Raw genomic sequence first — 11760 nt, forward strand, 5'->3', positions numbered from 1 at the left:
TTAATCAATATTCAATTAAATTGGAAACATCACAATCTCTGCCACTTAAATCTCTAATGTCCTTGTTAAGACCTACTTTGTGGGGTAGTGTATCCTACCCCACACGAGGTTACTGATTTAGCTCAATACTATTTGTAACAGCCTAAAGAAAAATGCTAGCCACATTTACGCTATACTTATTTTCCAAAAAGACTAGTCTAGTCACAATAAGTATAGATCAACTCAGTATATGCTCAGTTTAGGACTCATCACATTGTAAACACAAATTTCTCAATTGAAGAAAAATCAAACAAATTGAAAAAAATGAGTTCTACAAATATATTTTTTGTATTAATCAAGTAATGAGTTCAATCTCAGTTTTGACAAATGCTCCTCTGATTCTATCTTCTTTATGGTCTTGACTCAAACGCAAAATTTTCTTCAATTTGGTTGAAAGATGGATCAAATGGTCTTCACAACAAATCTCTGGCTTTAAGCTTGTTAGAGATTTGTTGTCCTTCAAGTTCTTCAAGCCCTTCGAATGTTCTTCAAGTTCTTCAAATGTTCTTCAAGTTCTTCAAAAATTCTTGAGACAGAATTTCTCCAGAGCTTGGGCCTCTTGAAAACTTCCTCCAGAAAATGAGAAAGGATGTCCTCTATTTATAGTGATTTTAGAGGATAAGCTCCACTATGAATTGATATGCTTGAAAGTATGTAGCAGACTTTTGATTGGCCTAAATTCTTCTTAGAGATAATTATCTCTATTTATCTATTTTGATAAAGATCATATTTTGATAAAGATAATAATCAACAAAGATAAATAATTATCTCTATTTAATTTATTTAATAAAGATAATTATCTACCAATTTTGAATAGAAAATTTATCTTTATTTTATTTATTTATTTATTTTAATAAAGATAATTACCCATAAACTTTGAATAGGAAATTTATCTTTATCTTGTGGGCCAAATGACACGTGGCAAATTTTGATATGCCAATGTGATGCCAATTTGGATGACACATGTCATCATCTAATTTAATTAATTTAATGACATTAATTTAGAATTTGCCACTAAACTTTGATGTGGCATTTTATAATTGGCTGAAAATTTTGCCTCTTACAAATGCCCCCTCGAGACTTGGTCATGTTCACAATTTTGAATGTGGAAAGTGATCAAGTCTCAACAACTTCATGCTTTGATGCAATTAGTTTCAGCACCTTTCATTTATCTAGAAATTTGCAAGCAGGCATTTCTCCAAGAGCTTGAACATGTGTAGGAGTCTACCACTATGAGAAGAGCTTTGCTCCTAATCGATTTGTCTTGCGAAGATAACTTTAAGAAGGAAATTTGTTTCCTAGTCAAAGTAGTAACCATATAAGGACTTGCAATTCTATCCTTTGCAATGATGATCCTTCATGCCTTCCATCAGATACTAGAATTGTCCATTTTGACTTCTTTTCATAGCCAATTTGGTCTTTGACTAGATAAATACTTCTAATAAGCAATAACCATCAAATCTTTCTATACCAATAGGACTCCACGTGAATATTAACACTGTACATTGGATAGTATTCTTTTGGATAACCTCAATCCGAGTAGTAGGACTTCTGTTGGACTTCCTTTTCTAGTCAAACTAGGACTGAATAAGTATTAAACTCCTATCTTTCGAAGAGTCCCACTAGTTGAGCTATTTAGTACTCCTGATGCTTTATCCTTATCGCAACTCAAGACTTCTTCTCCCATTTAAATTCCTCCTTCATACAAGAATTCTTCTTTATTTTGACTTCTTTTCCTGTCTAATCTAGTCTTAACTAGATGAGTTTTAGTTGCAATTAAACTCTCTCTAACCAACACTATAAAAGGGTAGCCTCAGTTGCACATAATTCACAATTTTTTTTTTCATAGTGCGTAAGTTCATAATCTCAAAAATAAAATAAAATAAAAATAAAAAATCTTGAAGGCATAAGATTTTTTTCCTTTCTTCTTTCTCAACCAGGTAGCAAGGTATGATCTTTTTATTTTTATTTTTTTATTGTAACTTCTTGTGTGTCTGGCCCCACAATTTCTAAAGAAACTTGCATCAAGTTTATCTTGTCAATTAGAAGAACAATCATCACCACTATTTGAATAGATTGCGTCATATCTATAACATAGATTGCACCAAGTTTTATCAATCTATACGAATATTGGTTGATTATCTTCCTTCTGCTGTCTTTCTTTTTTTTATATGAATCTACTTTATTCTTTGCTCCCCTTTCTTTGTGCAGCTATGGTCCATCTTAAAACACTTTAGCCTCAAATTTTGCAAGAGTTCCATCACTCAAATCTTTGGAGGTACATTCTTGTACAAAAATTTTCTTATTTGTGAATTTCTCTTCCTGCATTTCTATTTTTGTTTTGTATTGTTCCACCTCCGTTTAGAATAGGCAATATGATGACTTAGTGGCACTACAAAGAACTTGCAAGAGTTTATTTTGTTCCTCAAGCCAAGTAGTCCTCAAGCCAAGTAGCTACCAAGACAACAACCTCGGCGAAAATCTTGACAACGAAGTCTATCTGTGATGCGAAGACTTCCTTGCAGACAATCTTGACAATGAAGTCTATATGTGATACAAAGACTTCCTTGCAGACGAAGACAACGACGAAGACAACAACGAAGTCTATCTGTGATACGAAGACTTCCTTGCGGACGAAGACAACAACGAAGTCTATCTGTGATACGAAGACTTCCTTGAAGACGAAGATTGCATTGAAGAAGAAGGCTACTTTGAGGATGAAAATTGTCTATGCCAGGATGTGTGTCCATTGATATCTTGCAATGGAACAATACTTGCATACGAGGATATAATAACTTTGCTTCTTTTTTTTTATTGCATGTCCATGCCCCCTTTTTTTTTTAACCTTCTTTGCACTGTAGTTTATATATATATATATATATATATATATATATATATATTTTTTTTTTTTTTAGGTTCGCCCTTTCATCATGGTGCTCTTCAAGGACTTCTCTTCATCCGGCAAGAAGTATCTCATTGTTACTAAAGAATCGAATGACACTAAGGAAGTAGACATATCAATGCTCGTTGAAAGGCCGATTATTGGTCGATTTGCGGAAAGGTGGCCTAAACTTAAAGACTCAAGAGACATTGTGGAGTGGACCTATGATGTCTCTCGGAATTCTGATTCCCCCTCTAAAGCGTGGTCTTTGTATAGCTCTCTTCACAAGAACACTGCAAAGTCTCGTTATCTAGTGACTCTTGGCCGTCGTATAATTTCAGGCGGAACACGTTGGGGCACTCTTTTCAAGATCAATGGAGGGTGGAGTTACATACCTCTATATTGGGAATGGCTCGAAGATGTTCTTTTTAGAAGCAAGAAGACTCTTGACAAGGCCCATATTGTGTACACATATGATCGAAATGCTGATGTAATGCGAGCATTTTGCGAAGGATGGTGTCCACAAACCAACACCCTCCACACATCACTTGGTGAGATGTCTATCTCACTTTGGGATTTGTATCGACTTGGCGGGCTTCCTATCTTTGGTCTTCTTTACGATGAAGCCATCCCTTGCTGCGAGGAATTGACAGGAAGTGACGAGGTAGAGAGGTTCATCCCAAAGAGTTGTGAGCACCTATTCGCGGCCTTTCATCTTCTTAATTCTAAAAAGGAAGGAGAAGACCCGCGTATTTCGGCGAGCGATTGGGTTAACTTTTGGTGTAGATATGGAATGAAATATTCAAAACCACCAAGTCGAAGGACAAAGAGGTTAAGTCGTGCAATCAAGACTCATAATCCTGATGGTTCGCTTAATAAAATTCAAGGTTGGTCCAAATGTGGGAAAAAGCCTTTTATTGAACTCAAGATTGAGGATGGGCTATGGGAAGAGACCTACTTAGCTGCATTACTTTCTTGTTGGCTTTGCACCTTTGTTTTGCCAAGTGAAGATCCCAATACAATTCGCCCTGGAACCTTCAAGATTGCAAGCTTCATGGCAACAGGTCGCCCTTTTTGTCTAGCAATACCAGTTCTAGTTAGTCTCTACCGAGGACTAAACAAGATTGCTCATTCTTCTCCAATGATTAGTCGTTCGTGCTTCCCTGTTCATTATATTTATGGCCGGCTAGGTCTTTATTTTAGGACTCATTATGAGACCCAAGATGGTTGTATATTCTGGGGAAGGAGGGGCCAAACACTTTGATGAACACGAAGTAAGGAAGTTGATACAAGATACTTCTATGCAATGGGACGCAAATTTGTATGTCAGGAATAGGGAGGAGACTTTTCTTGATGATGGAGGACTTTCTCGTAATTCATCGTCATATTTTATAAGTATCCGTTCTTCTTACTTGTCTATGCGTCAAGAGGGTCATCTCATAGTGGAACCTTATAGTCCTTTTCGGTTTAGCCGTCAATTTGGACTTTGCCAAGACATTCCAGGTACCATTAAAGAGGACATTTGTCAAGGAACTTTGGATAAAATTGTGGAGTTTTGGAAATTATGTACTCTCTACAAGACTGGTTGCAAAGCATTCTTTACTAATTTCAAACTTCATACTACAAGTGGCTACAAAAAGTGGTGGAATCATATTCATGGGAAGTATCTTGATGATGGTGTAAATATTTTGATTGCAAGTGCACATCCTCCTCCTTCCAAGAGTAAGGTAGTTCAGCCTATCAATGTCAAGAGCAACAATAATAAGGATATTCGATTACCCAAAGTTCATGTGGCAAACACCATCTCAAAACCTGTGAACCACCATATTCAGCCCAAGGAGTCTCAAGGTGTCACAACTAAATTGAAGAAGCCTCCTCCAAGGGCCCTATCTATTGAAAGATCCTTAGAAGTGCATGATGCATTTGAAGGAGGAGCAAATCCAGTCCTTGAAGAAATGAGTGATGATAATGATAGTGATCATCATTGGAATTGGACTAAAAAGCCCAAATTGACAATACCTATCAACCCAAATTCCCTTAGAGGCATCACAAGTGCTTCTGAAAACCTTGAGGGTGCAAAGGATCAGGTCTTTTTTTTTTTTAGAAGAAACTTTCCTTTTGTTTATGCAAAGTATATCTTACATGAACAATGTGTATTTGATTGCAGTCTGGTCAACAAGTTTTGAACATGGAGGTTGACAATGAGGCGGCTTTTGAGAATAATTCCAATCCACAATCTCTTGCTACATCACCAAGAAACAAAGTTCAGGTATTCATGATTAGTCTTTGACTCTTCTTCTTGCTTCTCTTTTTTTTTTTTAAGTTACTCCTTATGAACTATGTATTATTATTATTATTTTTTTTCAGTCCGATCAACGAACCTTGCCACTGGACATTGATAATGATGTGGCCTCAAATGATAGTGAAAGTTCAATTTTCGGTCCACGGTCATCTACTGCATTGCCAAGAAGCATAGAAGAGGTGGCTAATACCGATTCTAGGAAGAATGTTACAAGATCTCCTTAAAGAACTAAGTCTTGTGCTCCTGAAGTTTCTGAATATAATCCTAATGATGAAATTTTGAAGCGCCGCATTGATCTTGCATTGAATCTTTGGAAAAGTCTTCAACAAAAGATTGTTAGAACTCCATTTAACAAGACATATTTACTCCTTGATAGGGCTAACAAGATTTTTGAGGCCATAACAACCAATCAAGCTATTGATCCTTCACCATTAGAAACATTGGTTGCAGAATATTTCGATAAGGCCAATACTTTTACATCTCTACAGTCTTCCTTTTCCTCATGTATTTAGCGTGACAAAAAGTTGACAGAATATAAAGTTCAACTTGATGATCAGCTAAAGGTAGAGGGTGAATTATTAGCACATGGTGAGGCACTTAAGGATGGATTAGTGAACACCGATTCTAAAATAGCCGAGCTTCAAGAAGAACTGAAACGATTATTCACCCACAAGCAAGAACTTGAAGTTTCCGCCCTCGAAAATGATGAAAGGAAAGTAATTGTTTCAAACATTCGAGAAGAGATTTCTTCCGTAGAGACTTCTCATACTTTAAGCATCAATGCAGACACTGAATCCTTGGAGTTGTTAGAACAAGAATTAAGGACTGCTCGTGATGAATTAGAGAATTACAATTGAAAATATTGACTTGTAATAGATAATCATTATAACCATCTTCTTCTTTTCTTTTTTCCTTCTTCTTTTTTTTTTTTTTTTTTTTTTTTTGTGAACAATAAAGGAATTCCATCATGTCAATTTTTTTAATGGATTGTTTATTTCTCTAGCTCTTGCTTCAATGATTGTTAAAAGATTTTTTTTTTTTTTTTTTAAATGTGACTGAACTTAGCATAGAATACCAAGTTGCCTACGTACCCCTTGAGGGGGATCAAGTCATTACGTAGTTCAAGGAGGGTTTTTTTTTTTTTTTTGGACATGTGACTGAACTTAGCATAGAATGCCAAGCTGCCTACATACCCCTTGAGGGGGATCAAGTCATTACGAAGTTCAAGGAGGTTTTTTTTTTTTTTTTTTTTTTTGGGTGAACACCTTCAGGAGTAATGGAAAAACATCATGTACCCTTTGAGTGTTGAGGTAGGCAGTTTAGGCTCCTACCAAGGAGTGCTTCAATCTTTAGGCATAATAACGTTTCAAGAATTTGCCGTTGATAGGACCAATTCTTAAACCATCTTCAGCAACCAACTTGTATGCTCCATTTGTATAGGCTTCTTGAACAACATACGGTCCATCCCATTTTGAAACAAACTTGTTCTTAGTGCGATGGGTGATAATGATGGGTCTTTGTACAGCAAGAACCAAATCTCCAACTTGAAAAGATCGAGGACGAACCTTTTTGTTGAAAGTCCTAGAAATGTGAGCTTAATAACACTCAAGGCGTTGTTGTGCCTCCAATCTTTTTTCATCCAATGCTTCTAATTCTTCAAGTCGTAGACGAACATTGTCTTCATTAGAAAGAACTTCTTGAATGGCAATCCTTAATGAAGGAATTTGGCGTTCAAGTGGTAGAATAGCTTCTACCCCATAAACAAGAGAATAGGGCGTGGCTTGGGTAGGTGTTCGATATGTTGTACGATACGCCCATAAGGCTTCCTCAACTCTTTCATGCCAATCTCTTTTTGACTTCCCTACAACTTTCTTGAGCAAATTGCATAGAGTCTTGTTAAAGGCTTCTGCAAGACCATTGGCTGGAGCATTATACATGGAGGAATTATGCTGCTTAAAACCAAAGTCATTGCAAAGTTTGTCCATCAACTTGTTGTAGAATTCCTTCCCATTATCAGTGATGATGTAACGGGGTATACCATACCTAAAGATGATATTTCTTTTGATGAAGTTCACGACAGTTTCCTTCTTCATTTCACGAAATACAGTAGCCTCAGCCCACTTTGAGAAATATAGGATATATGCATGTCCATCAGAAGATTTTGGTGTCAATGGCCCAACCACATCTAATCCCCAAGCATCAAATGGCCATGAAGCTACAGTAGGATGTAGGGGTTCTGGAGGTTGATGAATGAAGTTTGCATGGAATTGACATGCTGAGCATCTTTTTGCATATTCCATACAATCCTTGACCATAGTGGGCCAATAATAACCTATCCGCTTAATTTGAAAATGAAGCTTTAGGTGAGCCCACAAATCCCCGAATGAGCTTCTTCAAGTGCCTTGGCAGCCTTCCTCATCATCCAAGCAACGAAGGAGAAGACCATCAAAAGAACGGCGATATAAAGTATTCTTGTAATAAACAAAACGTGGAGCTCGTCGCCTCTATGTCGGGGGTCATTCGGCAATTTTCCATGTTCTATATAATCAATGATAGGTTGCCGCCAATCTTCTCTTTCTATGTCAAAAACTGAAATTGCGTTTACTTCTTCTTCTATCTCATCCTCATCAAAGTTTGGAGGTATTACCCATGTTTGGCATATTGGAATCTTTATTTCGGGATCTTGTAAGGTAAGAGCCGTTGCTAATTTTGCCAAGGCATCAGCTTGTTTATTCTCATTTCTTGGGACATGTGTAATACTAACGTGATCAAACCATCCCAAAAGCCTCTTGGTGTATTTGCAATATGGAATCAATTCTGGCTTTTTGACGTCATAGTGCAGAAGCACTTGATTTATGATTAACTTTGAATCACCAAAGACTTCCAAACGAGTTGTTTTTGCATTCATTGCCATTTCAAGACCTAGGATTAGTGCTTGATATTCAGCAACATTGTTTGAACAACATTCTGTAAGAGTAAATGCATATGGGAGTATATCCCCTTCTGGAGTTACAAACACCGGCACCACAACGTTGAGCAGCTCCATCAAAGAACATCCTCCAAGGCTGTGAAATTTCAACGAGCATTACTTCTTCATCAGGAAGGTCATCAGACATCTCCCAATCATCAGGAATAGGATGGTCAGCAAAGAAATCGGCCAAAGCTTGTCCTTTCATTGCTTTTTGTTGGACATATATTATCTCGAACTCTTGGAGTAAGAGACCCCATTTTGCTAGCCTTCCCAAAAGAACTGGCTTAGTCATAATGTATTTAATGGGATCTGCCCGTGAGATGAGCCGTATTGAATGGGCATGCAAGTAATGTCTTAGCTTTTGAATGGCAAACATCAAAGCTAAACATGTCTTTTCAATCGGTGAATAATTGAATTCAGCACCATGCAAGGTTCTACTCAAGTAATAGAGAGCGTTCTCCTTTCCTTCTACATTTTCTTGAGCTAGAAGCACTCCTAATGATCGTTCTTGTGCTGCTATGTAAAGAATAAGTGGCCACCCCTGTATGGGTGCTCGTAGAACAGGGGGATTTAGCAAGTATGTTTTGATGCTCTCGAAAGCATTTCTACATGCTTGATCCCACTTGAATGGGACATCTTTCTTCGTCCTGCCAAGTTGGATATAAACCTTCTGATGTAAGCAAGCATTCCTTGAAGACTTTTGAGCTCGTGAATATTTCGAGGTTCTGGCATTTTTTGAATAGCATCAATCTTCGATCTATCAATTTCAATTCCTCGGTGTCAAACTATGAATCCTAGGAATTTTCCTGATGTAACTCCAAATGCACACTTCATGGGGTTCATTTTAAGTTGGTACCTACGAAGTCGCTCAAAGACTTGACGAAGGTCTTGTAGATGCTCCATTCTTTTCTTCGACTTCACAACCAGATCATCAACATAGCACTCTACATTCATGTGAAGTAGGTCATCAAATATTCTTTGCATCGCCCTTTGATAAGTGGCGCCTGCATTCTTTAATCTGAAAGGCATAACTTTATAGCAGTATATTCCTTTTGGAGTACGAAAATGAGCTCTTCATCTTTTGGAGCCATGCGAATTTGATTGTAACCAGAGAACCCATCCATAAATGAAAGAGCTTTATGGCCTACTGTAGCATCAACCATAATTTCTGTTAAAGGAAGAGGAAATTCGTCTTTTGGACATGCCCTGTTAAGGTCACGAAAGTCGACACAAACACGAATTTGCCCATTCTTCTTTCTTACAGGGACAATGTTTGATACCCATGTGGGATACTTGACTTCACGAATAAAGCCAGCTTCAATAAGCTTGTTGACCTCTCCTTCACGGGAGATTAACTCAAGCCGGAACCTACGTTGTGCTTGCTTCGTTGGTCGCACCCCATGCCTTACCGATAAATGGTGAACGGCGACCTTTGGATCTAGGCTCGGCATTTCTTTGTATGTCCAAGCAAAAACATCCCTATATTCTTTGAGGAGTTCAACATAAGCATTTTCTTCCTCTAGGGACAAATTTGCATTTAAAAAGACCGGCCTATGGTCTTCGCAGCGCCAATGTTAACTTCCTTCAATTCATGGCACGCCTTCTTCAAATGTGGGTGGAGCATCTTCGGCATCGTCTTTAATAGGGGACTCCACCTTTGTGACTTCGGTGATTGTTATATGATTTGCGAAACGGCAACCTCGTCTTCCACCTTTTGTTTTGTGGACACCATTGTACGTTTTTCAAGGTTTCTCGATTTACTTCCCAAATACTTCTACGCTTCATGCGAGATGGAATGGAGCTGCGAACCTCATTTGAATCTTGTTTTATAAGGAGTGTCTCTTCAACATCTCTGTGAAGGAAATTTGACATCTTATTTTGCTTTTGTCTTAACTTCTCATCCTTTGAGAGTTGAGAAGAAGTAGCATAACTAAGTCTTGTAAGAGCGGAACTTCGAGTGCCATTTTGGGAAGAAGTTGAACGACTGAGTCTTATAAGAACAGAGCTTCGAGTGCCGTTAACAAAGTTATCATTTTCGTGTGTCCCCTCGAGATAGGTTGGCCAATGCTATCAAAAACAGATGGTTTCTTTGATGGCTTTGAAAATTGTTCTTCTTCTTTATCATCTGCCGAAATCACCAAAACACTAACTTTCCAAATGGGGATATGGATGGGGGTTGGTGGAGTATATCCAATTCCGGCCTTAGAACTTGTTGCCCCAACACCTTGGGCTTTCGATGTCTTTTGTCCTTTTCTAGAGGCTTCAGGGATGAGCTTACCCAAACCAGTTGGCTTCTCATGGTTATAACTAGCCTTAGCCATGAGTCTATACGCGTTAGGGTCAAAACCCTCTTCTGTTCTTTTAGTGGGCAAAGTCCCATGCTCAACAATCGGCCCTAGGGATGGTTTTGTAAACCCTTTCAATGGTTGACTTGAGGATTTCGGTTTTATGATTTTAGTAACTGACAAGTTTAATCCTTGCAAATCCTTTGATATTGACTCCTCATCTCCTGAAAATGGGGATTGGCCTTCTTTTCTTTCGGAACATAGTGTAGCACAGGGGCTACTCTAGTTACTTCTGGAGTATGATGCTTCCTATCTTCTATAAAAGTCTCGGTTTGCTTGGTTTCCTTCTCCTCAATTGGAGAATTAATCCTTGAAGCTTTGGAGTGGGGCTTTTCTTCTTTGCTAGATAGTGAAGCCACAACTTGGGTTTCTTCCATCTTATCATCTTCCAAGTAAAATTTTGCATCAGCAAAGTGTGACTCAGCTACAGTAAAAGGCTTGTCATCAGCCACTATCTTCTTGACTTGTCCATCTTGGAAATATTTAAGGCATTGGTGATATGTAGATGGCACAACACCATACTCATGCAACCATGGTCTTCCAATAAGCATCTTATAAGTGGTCTTGGCATCGATGATGTGAAAGAGTGCGCTTGATTCCATTTCACCAATGAGCATTTGAAGTCTAATCTTCCCAATAGCTCTTTGTCCACCCTGATTAAAGCCTTGAATCATTAACTTACGGGAAGTAGTTCATCCAAGGAGATTCCTAATTCTTTCAATATTTTGAGTGGGAGAATATTAGACCCACCATCGATAAGGATACGATTAACTCGTTGTTCTCGAATGTACCGATTACAAACAAGGGGCGATTGTGAATCTTGGGGCCCAATAAACGATCATCATCGGTGAAAATGATTGAAGACCATGCCTTGTACACGATAGCTCGTTCGTCTCCTCCTCGCAATCCGATTCTTCCTCATCACTTATTTGATAGCATGTGAGAGATGAAAAGACATAATCTTGAAAATGCCGGGGGATGAATTCTTGTAAAGTAACCGGTTGTCGTGGGCTTTGCATGGATTTACCTTCAAGAGATTCTAGGCTTCATCACCTTCGTTGGCCTTTTTACCGCACAAGGTGTCTTTGGACTCTCCTTTGCATGTACATTGTATTTTGCTTTATGATTCTTTCGTCGAGTCACAAGGGTCCATCCTTCTTCATCCGTAGGTTCATCTTTATAAGCATGTTCATCCCTATGAGGGTCGTCATCAGATATCTCA

This window comes from Castanea sativa, chromosome 2 (genome assembly GCF_040712315.1).
Source record: "Castanea sativa cultivar Marrone di Chiusa Pesio chromosome 2, ASM4071231v1".
Lineage (NCBI taxonomy): Eukaryota > Viridiplantae > Streptophyta > Magnoliopsida > Fagales > Fagaceae > Castanea > Castanea sativa.